Source organism: Pteropus alecto, unplaced genomic scaffold, assembly GCF_000325575.1.
Source record: "Pteropus alecto unplaced genomic scaffold, ASM32557v1 scaffold103, whole genome shotgun sequence".
NCBI classification, from domain to species: Eukaryota; Metazoa; Chordata; class Mammalia; order Chiroptera; family Pteropodidae; genus Pteropus; species Pteropus alecto.
This window is the reverse complement of record NW_006436288.1, coordinates 8,552,418-8,565,216: the sequence shown is the minus strand read 5'-3', so window position 1 is coordinate 8,565,216 and position 12,799 is coordinate 8,552,418.

The window sequence follows — 12,799 nt, the reverse complement described above, 5'->3', positions numbered from 1 at the left end:
ATATCATGAGATATTTTGCTTTCTTCTTACTACTATTTAAGAGTGTGGCTATACTGAATGTGGCCATTCAACAAGAAGTTAAGCTGTGTTGGGTATGTCCAGATTCTGAGATTTTATTTAAATACAGTAATTCAGTAGGGATTTGGATTGGAAAGCAAATTCGGTCTCTGGGAGCTAATTGTTAAATACACAGAGTTTCTATGTTTATTATTCTGGTTCTGCTAATCTTAATATTCACCTTAGTGTGAGCCAGCTCACTTTTCTGATTCATTTGAGAAGAAAATTAGGTGGCCACAAATGAGCATAGTTGTCCCTTGGTATATGAGGGGAGTAGGCTCCAGACCCCCAAGGATACCAAAATACAAGGATGCTCAAGTCCGTTATATAAAATGGGGGTAATATTTGCATATAACCTGTGCACATCCTCTCATATACTTTAAATCATCTCTAGGTTACTTATAATACCTAATACAATGTAAATGCTTTGTCAATAGTCGTCATACTGTATTGTTACGGAAATAATGACAAGAAAGCTTGTACATGTTCAGTACAGACACCACCTTCATAAGCCTAACTACATGGTACACGTTAACAACAACGCAAAATTCTCTTTTTCAAATATTTTCAATCAGAGCTTGGTTGAATCCATAGATGCAGAAATTGCAGATATGGAGGGCCAGCTGTGTTTACTTATTCCATGAATATTTTTTTTTCAGTAATTGTAGTTTTTTGGTATTGTAGTTTTTTGGTATTTTTTAAGTATGCTATTTTATTTTGTGAATGACTTTGAAAGTTTTATTGGTATATTATCATTGTCCATTTATTTGTGAGTTGTCAACTAATTTGAGGATTTGAAAGGTAGATTTTACTCTTCCCTATAACAAACATTAGGTACCACTAAGTAAGGGTAGGGGCTCTCTACAGCCTAAGAAGGACTCATCCTTCTGTGAACATCGAAAGATGAGCGAGTCACTGTTCTCTGTATCTAAAATAATATTTTCTTTGGGAATACTGCTAGGAAATGTGTTGTGTTAAAAAGTAGAAATGTAGATGTTTAAGCAAGAGAACTAGTAACTTTCAATTCTTTCTCTCTGAACTGGATTCTTTTCATTGTTTATGTAACCTTCAGACCTCTTGTATGAGTTTAGAAAAGTATACTTCTTTCCTTCAGACTCACAATGAGTTTAGGCAGCCTCAGATTCCTGGCAGCCACACTCTTTGGATTACAATCTGTAGATTCCTATCTCTCCATTTTCTCACTCCAGTGTTATCCTTTAGTACAAAGGGCCATCCTCTCCAACTTTACTCAGGTTGCGTCTATTTCAAAGCTTTCTTTTTTTGTTTCTTTTTCAGTCTTTATATATACGTGTGTGTGTGTGTGTGTGTGTGTGTGTATTTTATATCCTAAAAAGAGGATAGGTGACATCTTAAAAATATTTTTCCACAGGTTTCTTGATGTGATTATTAAAGAATACTTCTAAAATCACTGCACATTTAAAGTTTAGTAAAATGAAGGATTTTAATAAATGTTTAATTATATAGCACAGATTATAGTTAATTTATTTTTTTAGTAATCACATTTTTATATACCTATAAGTTATCATGTTCAGAGAAACCACTTATGAAATTCCCTATAGAATAAAGAAATTCAGTATAGATCTTACTCTTCTTTGCTCAGTGAAAATCTGCTTAAACTTAGGCTTTATAATTTTTTCTTAATTAGGTCAAATAAAATTCTGAATACTCAGAGTTACAAATTGGATACGTTATGGAGATTAAGGGTTGTAGTCCCTTTTCATGTATTCTCTCCAACCCTAATACATTATGGACCCTTTCCACTTGTTACTTTGGCAGCATCTGTGAGTATAATAATTTAGAAATAATGTTTGAAAATTTTCACACATATTTAAAAATGTCTGAAATGTGGTCAAATTTAGTCAGCTGAACTTGTTTTAAAGCAAAATATTCGTCTTGAGCAAATGTCTATGAATTCCCATATTTTCTAAATTCTGATGGTTATTTTTATGCTATACTACTTACTTTTCATAACCGTCACATAGCAGTTATTTAGGAGGTTAAATCTAAATTGATTTGTATTGCTATAAAATGTGGTTTGGTTTCAGTTAATGTGATACAATGCAATGTAGATGAAATAGACTCTATGATTTCATTGTCTTGATATAAAATTAACTTGATATGATTGGATAATGAGATACACTTTATAATATATCAAAGAAATTGTTTTGTAGTTAAAGTAGATTTTTATACTGTATAAAATAGAAATCTGCTGTCTTAGAAAGCATAATTAACTCCTTCTAACCATTATACTTTATTGCCATAATATTCCAAAATGCAGAAGAAATAATGTACTACTTTGTATTCTAATAACTTAAGAATATTCTCAAAGTACTCATTTTAGTCTAAATTAGCTTCTGACATGAGGGAACAAGGCTAGATGCTTATCATAAGGTCACAGTACTTTCAGAAAAACATAGCAGAATGGTTAAAACCGGACACTGGATTTCAGAAGCCTGGCTCTACCACTAACCCAGTATGTGACCCAGGGCAATCTACATATTACTGTCAGTCACATTTTCTTCACATGTCAAAAAGATAATGAAAGCACCTTGAGGGCAGGGATTATGCCTGTTTTATTCACTGCTATATTCACAGTGCCTGGCACATGACTAGCACTCAATAAATATTGAATGGATTAACAAATGGATACTTGCACCTCATGGCGCTTATAAAGATTGAGTTAAAAATAAGTAATTTAATACATACTTATGCATACATATAAACATACATGTATATATAGCTGAGTATATGATAAATTTAATTGCTTAACTAATGGGGAGTTATTTTTATAATTCCTCCATGTCAACTCTAAGGATAAATATTTAAATGACTCTAAATTTAGGACTATATATGCCAATGTCAAAATTCAGTAAAAGGGACAATCAAGTTTAGCAATTAATTTGGTGGTTTGTTTGGTTGAGTATAATAAGTAATGTTTACAAACTACCTAAAACAGTCAACAAGTTCTGTACTGAGATAAATTTTCCTTCTCCAAATCAGACACTCTAAGACTTAAAATGTCTACAAGATAATTGCACATTTTATATCTGGGATTTGGATAGCTTTTCTAGGTTTCTGACTAATATGAAAAATTTAACATTCATCTAATTTCTGAGGTTTGTGTTAACTATGCAGATCAAGTAATAGTGCTTTTGAGAAAGGAAATGAAGTGGCTTTAAGAGAAACTCGAAGAGTAATCCTCAAAAAGCTCTTGATGCAGCTGTTCTATCATGTATAACAAACATCCGAATATGTTTCCTGAATGTGCTCATTATTTGATAGTTGCATGTCACATAAGGAACATAGCTTGCATGAGGATTATGACTCACAGATACATTTATAATTTTTTTGATACCCATTAAATTGAAATATGAAACTTTAGGTTTCAGATATGGGCGTTAATTAGAAAAAAAGCCATGCCGTTACACCTTTGGATATCTCAGAAGAAGGAAATCATTATTTTCCCTTGAAAAATCATCCAACCCAAACAATAGAAATAAATTTTAAGGAAGAAAGAATACCAGTTCTTAACTCGTGGTCAGAAGTTTTGTTGGAGACACTGACTACTGTCTTCCAGTGGTGCAGCTAAGGTAAAAGCCATTCAGTTATTCAATGGTATTAAATAAACAGCGTATTACGATGCTTTAGAATTTAATTTAGTCGAAATTATCTTTCACCAACAAATGGTTCTCTTCTTTCTGAGAAGACAATCTTATTCAACCAGGCTCATGGCTCAGGCATGGGGCACCTATGGAGCAGTGATACCAATTAAATTAGCCCTTCTAATCCTTGAGATGGAGATCAGCCCTGCCAATCCTTGCCACTCTACTGTTCAAAGCGTGTGCTAGGCCCTGGGAAAGCACAATGGTGAATTGCTTTCGACCACTAGAGATCTTGTAGATGATGGGCATAGTACAATGGCTATGCATTCTGAATGTATCTTGACCACTTCTTATTACAGGATATCAGAGGTTTTCTACTATTTTTAGGATGATACTTAGAATCGTTAACATGGTCTACAAAGCTGCTTTTACATAGTGGATTCCAAATGCTTTTTATGTGGTAGAGTCCAATCTCCACAATCAGGTCACACTGCCCTCTGCCTTGCCACCTGAGTGCTAGGCACATGCTGCTTTCAGATCAATCCACTTGTCCTGCTCGCTCAGACAAGAGACTCTGCCTCTGTCTTCTCTCCTTCTATCAAGTTCTACTTTTATTTTTACTTCATATCGGAGAAAAATGTGTCAATTTCTCAGGCAAACCTCCCACAGCCTCCCTTAAAAGGTTAAAACCTTATGTTACCATATACCTCTACTTTGCAACACATTTATTTGTGCATTTGTTAATTATATTTCTAAACCGTAAAGACCACAAGAGCAAGAATATTGTCTGCTTTTAGTCATCTTTTTATCTCCAGTGCCTAGCACAGTGCCTGACACAAAATAGGCACTCAATAAACATTTTCTCAGTGAATAAAGGGATAAATAAATTAATGAATAATATACTATACATGAGAAAATGCTGTGGTCAATAAAAGAAGCCCTAACAAAATACAGTGAGAGTTCAGATGAATAAATTAATTACCCAAATGAATAAATTAATTACCCAAATTAATTACCCAAATCTAGAATACATGAAGGTAACAACTATTACTGTATTCTGTGAAGAAGGTAGAGGCTGAAGAACTTGCCATATCAGATTAGATGATTCAAATCTTGACAGTCTACAATTACTGAGTGTCTGTCACATTTAAGGCATTTTATTAAATGCCCTAATGAATCATCTAGATAAGAATTCTATTCGCCATCATTGCTGTAAGATATTGGTGCTAATTCCATTAGACCAAAAGGTTGCCTTGGACTTCTCATTAAATCTCCCAAAGATTTCATATGTATGTCTTTTGGAGGAATGACCTAATTTGCTACAATTTCATTTGAGGAGCACTGGGCCTTGATTATCCAGTACAATGTTGTGATGGTCCTGAGAGGTTACCATTAGTAGCACTTTGGTGTTGACAGGGTGAAAAGTGATGCTGCAGTGTAAGTCACCGTATCTTCAAACCACTTATAGCCGTCTTGCTAATGAGACTGCCATTCTCAGCCTACAACAGTTCTCATTGTAGCCTCCAGGAAAAGAAAACCCGAATGTGGATGAACTACATATAATGGCTGGGGTAGGAGTGGGCATGCCTGGCTATGGCCTTCGGGTCTCCTGAGGCACTTAGACCTCTGTTCTCATCTCATGCAATGCTTCTTCTAATTTAGCCATAGGAGAGAGCTCTGTCTTCCGACACTTCCTAAAATCTCAGGGACTGTACCTTTCATTCACTTTCCTTTTAATAAATAGGCAGACATTATCTTCTTTTCTTATCTCTTGAGAAATGTATTGTCATAGCACAACCCTCCCAAAGCTGTGCCAGTGACATCACTCTTGTGGTGGTTATGACTCTTGCTGCTGGTGAAGACCTTCTCTGGGAAAGGGAGCAGGCTTTATAGGCTCAGTGCCAAAAGTCTCCAGCTTCCTCCATAAACCAGCAGTTGTTGGGATGTTTTCTGCAGGGCTGATCTCTTCTTCTTTAATCACTGGTAATAATGAAGTTTTTGTCATATTAAAGGGGAAAGAAGAGAAGCGATTGAGAATAGTCTGAGAGGATGACTGCCGTCCATCAGGTCCAGCGACAAGAGGACTACAATGGGTAGCTTTCAGAACTACATATGGTCTTCCTTCCGAGGGAGTTGATTAAGCGACTCCGGATGAAATTGAAATCCTGTGATTTGACCTTTGTCTGGCCTGGGAGGGCTGCAATTCGCATAACAATTTCCTTTTGTTCTTTGTTTGGAGTTATTAATCCAACATGAGCCTCGAATTAATCAGGGGTAGTGCGTAGCTACATTTCTAATTCACAGCTTCACTGCTTGTGTCTTTTTTAATTAAGGCCAAATGATAGCAGGCCTTAAGCCCTGATTGCCACACTTGCTAACCACACATTGAGGGATGAAGAGGCTGAACAGGCAGAATGAGATTACTTCAAGGTTTCACTTAATTGTTTTCTTCCTTTAAGTAAAGAGCACTGACTGAACATTGTCAATTCTGGATTGGAAGAGCTTCTTTTATGTGTGTTACTTGCCTTGACTTTAGGGAAGAATGAGAGGAAACCCAGGCTCTTTTTAGGACCCTTAGGAGTAATGACCAGAGGGACTGCCCGAGTCACTATTTCAGTTATTGATTTAAACCGCAGAGCACAACTTCATGAGGAATGGGAGGCTGGATAATGGTGGGGCCCACATCAATGTACTTACCCTTAGTTACCTGTATATTGTGTAGGATTTGGGGCCTTTGAGGCTTTAAGGACCACTCAACATTGCTTAGTCAAAACTCTGTAAGAGTAACTAATTTGGAAATTTAATGTGACTTAACATTATTCTAGAATTCAGTATCACATGGTTCTGTCTTCTACTTTGTTCAAAGGGACTTAATTACTGGAAGGACCTAATTATAGTTCGGCTTTGCCAAACAGGCTTTGCCATACAGTATGGAACCCAGGATGCATCACATGAGATTTTAGTAATAACTTTTTTCCCATTGGAATAAGTTATTAATTGACACCATTCCTTCAACTGCTTCTCGTATTTTAGAAGGAAAGTATACAGATATAGATCAAATGATGTAAGTAAAATTGAATTCCAATTTACCTAGTTACTATGCATCTCCCTGAAAGAAAATGGTTCTTTATAGTGGAAAATCAGCTCTGAGACACTGAGAAATTGGCCCCAAGTCAGTGGTTTAATTAACCACTGTTGCAGTGAACTTGTTAGGATCTTTATACAACTCCACAGGTAACTTATTTCTCCCTCCAAGTGTCTGACTAACCTAGAAGAAACTGACTTTTCATTACCTTTTAGTTCAGGCTTGGACAAAGGTGGAGAATAAACCTTGAATAAACACAGCCTCTCATTCGGTGTGTGATCTTTTCCTTTCTGGGACTCAGGTTTTCAAATAAACAAATAAACAACAAATAAATAACAGGAAGTGGGGCCAGATAATCTATAAGGTTCCTTTTATATTTAAAACTGTAATTCTATATTTACGTATTCCATTTCAGATCCCAGATTTGGTCATGTATTTCTCTAATCTCTGTTTTGTCTTTGTGAAAATTAGTAGGCTTCCATTGGGTGGAGATATCTATATATTTTCCATAGAATTAAAGGCTTTAAAGCATTTTAGTGTAAGTGCATTATTGTATTTCAAGCTGGCCTCCTTTTATGGTTGCACAATGTTATATTGTGTTTGTTCATATATGAATAAGAACTATATGTGGAGGACTATTTTACAGAATAGAATTCAATTTGTAGAAGAAAGAGCACTAAGCTGAAAGTCAGGAAAACTTAAGTCGGGCTATAGCTCTGCTCTTAACTTGCTGTGTGACCTTACGTGTTTAGGTGTCATTTCTAACTTAGGCAAAATTAGGAAGAATAAACAAAGGTTTCTTTCAACTCTGACTTTCTGTGATTCTGATAGTTTCATCATTATGAGGACTTTAAGACTGATGAAGTTGGGTTGAAAAGAAGAATCTAGGAGAAAGGTGATAGGGTGGTAGTTAAAGGAGTAAGGAGTATGAAGGAAGATTTAATAGGATGAGGATAATTCGAGCATGTTTATAGGTTAATGAGAATGAGTCGTTAGAATGGAAAATATAATGAAGATTGGGGAAAATTGATGGAGCAGGGTCCTGAGGTGATGTGAGCTGAGTGGATCCCATCCATTAGTGGGGGATTAACCTCAAATGGAGGGAGAGATGCTTCATCCTATGACCCTGCAGAGAAGTTGATTAGGTGGATTGCAGAATGCAATGTGTATGTGGATGGGTCAGGTAATGCATACTGATGGGAAGTGAGGTCATTTGAAAGTGATGGGCTAGTGGTGGTGTATTAAGAAGAGTGGCGAAGGTTTGGGGCAGCTACTAAAAAGAATGAGAGGAGATGAGAAAGGACTACTAAAAGGATTCTTGAATGGGGTTAGAGCACAGGTGTGGGTAAGATAGTGGCAAGGATCTGTCATGTAGCATAATTTTCTCCAGCTGTGTTCAGTTGCCCCAGGGTGGATGAGCTTCAGTAAAGGCAGATTGTGGAGTTGATTCAGAGTGGGAGCTCTGAATCAAGTGGGGGAGGGGTGTGCAGGGAAAAAATACAAGTTGATATGCCTTGGAGCATTGATTTATTAATTCCTCAAGCAATCTTTAAAGATAAACACAGTTATTGACAGCTTAAAGAGATGGAAACAGAGGCTACAGGAAGTTAGATAATGCCTTGAAGTCAAACATTCTTTATATCTTATACAGTTATTTAATAGTTTAACACATTCCTCTTTTAAAATTATATTTAGTCATTCAATGAATTATATGGATGAGAACATTTCTTGTAGGGATTACATAAAACTAAGAAGTAAGCCTTGTTTGGTGAGTAGATCCCATTTTACCATAAATGTCAAATACACAGACAATCAAAAGCAGAAACCCAGATATTTATGACCACCAGTCCTTGGCTTTCAACACTGTGTCACAGCCTTTTGCTCTCTTTCTCTCTTGGCTGAGATTCAAAAAAAAATTTTTTTAAATCTTTGGGAAAGGTTAATAGCCCTATGCAAGTCAAGATATTAGTGCCACATTTCCAAATGTGGATGCCAAACTCTTTGGGGTTGTGATACACCCAGATGGTCTTCCTTTTTTGCATTTCTGCAAATGTTATTACCAAATACAACAAATTTTCCTCCAAAGTCATTAGAGCCCATTTGGCATCTTTTCCAATCTGTCCTACTTGTTACCTTTTAATTACTTTGTGAGGGGATGTAGTCGTCTTGTTGTTGCTGTGGGCCAAATGACCAAAGGGTTAATGCTTTTTCTGTCCTTGGCCAATTGGTTTTTAGTCAGTAGTTATTTATGGGGAAGTCCAGGGGCCATTAGTTTTCAAGTATGTACAGCTGTACTCTTCACAATTACTAGTCCATAAGCAAATGTGGACTTACTTTTTGTGTACAGTTGTTTTTTTTCCTCCTGATTGGTTAGACAATCTGTTGCCATTTATGAATGATTCTTGTTGATGCAAAACATGGCATTGAATTCTATTTTATTATTCGAATTTCATGTTTCATTGGATGCTGTAATCTTGATTCAGACAAGGCATGAGGGTATACACCTCCTGTCACTAGTGACAAATTGCTCCTGTGTAGCAAAATGTCAAATCTCTCCCATCGCATGTTAACTGCACTATTCTCCATAAATCGGCATAGGTACTGATGATACTCATTGTGAAATCAGTGACTAGTTGGCCTTGGCCTTTTTTGCTCATGCTCTGTTCTTTTGGACATAAGGTAGAGATTACTATTAATGGTTCTTTCAGTTCCTAGGAGCTCCTCCCTCTGTGCTGTCTTACTGTGATTTTTTTCCCCCTGCCCTCATTGAATGGTAGTCTTTGATGTCACACAAGAGAATACTGTTGGCTAACAGTCTGGAGGCTGCTTCATTTGAGCTAACCACCACATGAAAACAAATGTGATCCATCATATTTCATTAACTAGCTGTCCTCCTTTTGGGTGCCCTTTTTGATGTCAGAGTGCATCCTGACAGGAATCAGAAAGATATGTGTGATTAAGAACAGTAATAATGCTTATTGCATTGTATTGTAAATTACCTTTCTGGGCCCTGCTACTTTATCAGCCCCACTGGCATTGGCTCCCGTACATTTTTGACTACTCAGTATATACAGTGTATTAGCGCAATGGAGATCATTATGTGGCCTGTATTTGAGTCATTTTTATTTAAGATGCCAAACAATAAGCTGTTGATTGGGGGAACAAGAGGCGAACAATAATGTTCTGTGTCACATAATACACCACCATTTTCCAGCTTTGCTTTAGAAGGGCCCTCTTTATTGTTTTTGTATAAAAATGGTTCTTAGGAGGAGGAATATTTTGCTGAGGTATGTCATTATTTTGCAAATTTCTATTATCTCATCATGTTGTCTTCATTGTAAATTGCAGCTAATTAGGAACCTAGTTAGAGCCCCAGCTTTGAGGCTGGCTTTTTTGTGAAAAGAGCCCACCGATTACCGCACTACAAGAGAGGAAGGGAGAGAAAAAGGAGATTAATCTGGTTACCTAGGCGACACTCGCTTCCATCTGCGAGGAACAATACATTTTTGTTTCCTTGGCTCAGTTCAGATCTGTTTTGTTTAGAGGGGGAAAGAGAGACAGAGAGAGAGAGAGAGAGAGAGAGAGAGAGAGAGAGAGAGAGAGAGAGAGATAATCTACATAAAGTGCTTTGAAGAGAATCTAGAGAGAGAGAGAGAGAGAGAGAGAAAGAGAAGGAGAGAACCTAGCTTCACAACAATGCTGAATTCTGTCTAGCCCAGGCTTACAGGCTTGATTCCTCTGCAAGTTAGGGGTCTCAGGGGGATGAGAAGATGAAAGAGATATAAACTCCAAAGTTGTCAAAGGTCATGACCTTGCCACACAAAGCCAACAGCTTTACCTCTAAATCTCCTTCTCCCAAAAAGCACTTAATGAAATAATATACTGTGCTTCTCAACACCCTGTAGTCTATATTCAGAAATAGGCCCTCAAATTGTGGGTTTAAGAAGTCAGTTTTAATTTCATACTAAATAATCAGTTACTCTAAGAAGATACTGTTGGCTCCAATTTTTTGTCTAGGCAAGTTGACTTTGGCTTTTCTACTTTTTTTCCCAAGTAGCTTTCCCAAAACATACCTTTCTCTTGTAGTGACAGATAATGTTTAAGACAGGATTTTACTTTTCAATGAATAAAATAAACCTATTGAATCAACTCAAGATTGAGGTTTATTAACTACTCACTACCAGTTGCTTGTGTTGTACATCAAATTTTTAATTCTTTAAAATGGTATGGTCATTTTCTTTGCTCAGACATAATGTGTGGATGTTGCCAGGCTGTATACAGTCACCAGAGAAAGAACTTAATGTGGCACTAAAGCTGAAAGAGTCAAGCTAAAAGGCTGAGAAATCTCAGGGCTTCTTCAGGAGAATTGGCTAAACCCACAGCCTCTGATGAGCATAATGCTTTCGGCATCATGTTCTCCCTGGTTGGTATGCCATCATGCATAATGAGTAGTTATCCAGGAAGGTTATGTGTGATGACATACAACTAAAGGAGGCTCCAAGAGAGGAATGTTGGCTTATCTGAGCTTTCTAGTCATAAAATGTATTGATTAAATCAGAGCAACTAGCTTATGTTAAAATGCCCTGTGGAATCCATGCTTCACGCCTGTGAATGTCTCCTCATCAATCCTCTTTCCAAAATACATACTTAATAAAAGGAAAATAAATCTTCTCTTAACAACTACAAGTTACATTTGGTTCTCAGTATGCTATATATGCTAATTGACACTTCTCTTCAAAGGATATTACCCATCTCTCTTGTTTTTTTGCAAATGAGAAAAAGATACCTACCCAGATTGATTCTGTGCTTATCACCCATTCAGTCCTCTAGAGTATCTGTACTCTTTTATATTCCCATTACAGCATTTGGCCAGCTCCAAATGATGCATCTCATAGGATTTATAAGCAGTCTTAGAAATTTACGAAATAGATTCATAAGCGGTCTTAGAAAACTATGAAAAAATGTAAACTCATGCAATTCTAATTTATTCTAAAGCTTATTAGATTTTATGGATAAAAACAAAAACAAAATCTTGCTTCTTATCCCAAACTTAAGCCCTCAAAATGGTACTCTGTTTTTTGAGCTTTTGCAGGACATCAAATAAGCTTTCCAGTTTACCCTTGAGTACTTCAAATAAGACAAGATACAATTAATTTACTATGGCAAACCCTCAGCAAGAATCTTTTCTTGGTAACATTTTACTTTATAAGGACAAATTACCAAATACCACATTGTTATTAAAAGCTATGTTTCTGAAGTTTGTAAAACCAAGGCTACTCTTGGCAATGGCAGAGACTAAATGCGCAGATGTGTTTTAGAAATCCACTTTTAAACAGGCAAATAAAATGGTCTCTTATCCGAATGTGAATTTTTTCCATTAAATTTGTAAAGCTATTTTAGGCTTTGAGGGGACGTGATCTCAATACCTTTTTTTTTTTAATGAGGAACTTTAGTAAGTTACATGGTTATACAGAGAAGTAGTTGCAGCACAAAAGGCAGCACTGCTCAGTGTAGCTTTCTTTTCAGAAAGTATTTGAGCTTTAAAAACAACTCTGTAGAAGGACTTTAGTATCTTTTTCCTCATCTGTCTGCAGAGTCAGTCCATCCAATTCCTGTTCTCAGTTTACTAGTCACATATAGAACCTAATCTCTTTGTACAGGCTTTGATTGATTATATGCTGAGAAGGTAGAGAAATGAAAATGAGAAAAGTATTTAGTATGTGCAGAAAAATATTTTTGTTCAGGTTGGATAGGCGGGATTTTTCACCTACAAAATGTGTTAATCTAGCATGGGAATGAAGTTATTACCAGGTGAGATTGCAATAGCTATTTACCAACATGACTAGAGTTAATAGATAGTGAATAAGAGTGTTTCTACCTGATAGATTTAGAGAGGATTTGTAGTTCTCTAATGCATAAGTGTCTCTTGTTTTCAATACTGAATTATTGTTTCTCACTCAAGACCTTAGGTTTCCCCCTTTCAGGAAGTAGCTTCTAATATTCTGCCCTGAAAAAGTGGTTCAAGGAGGCAGAG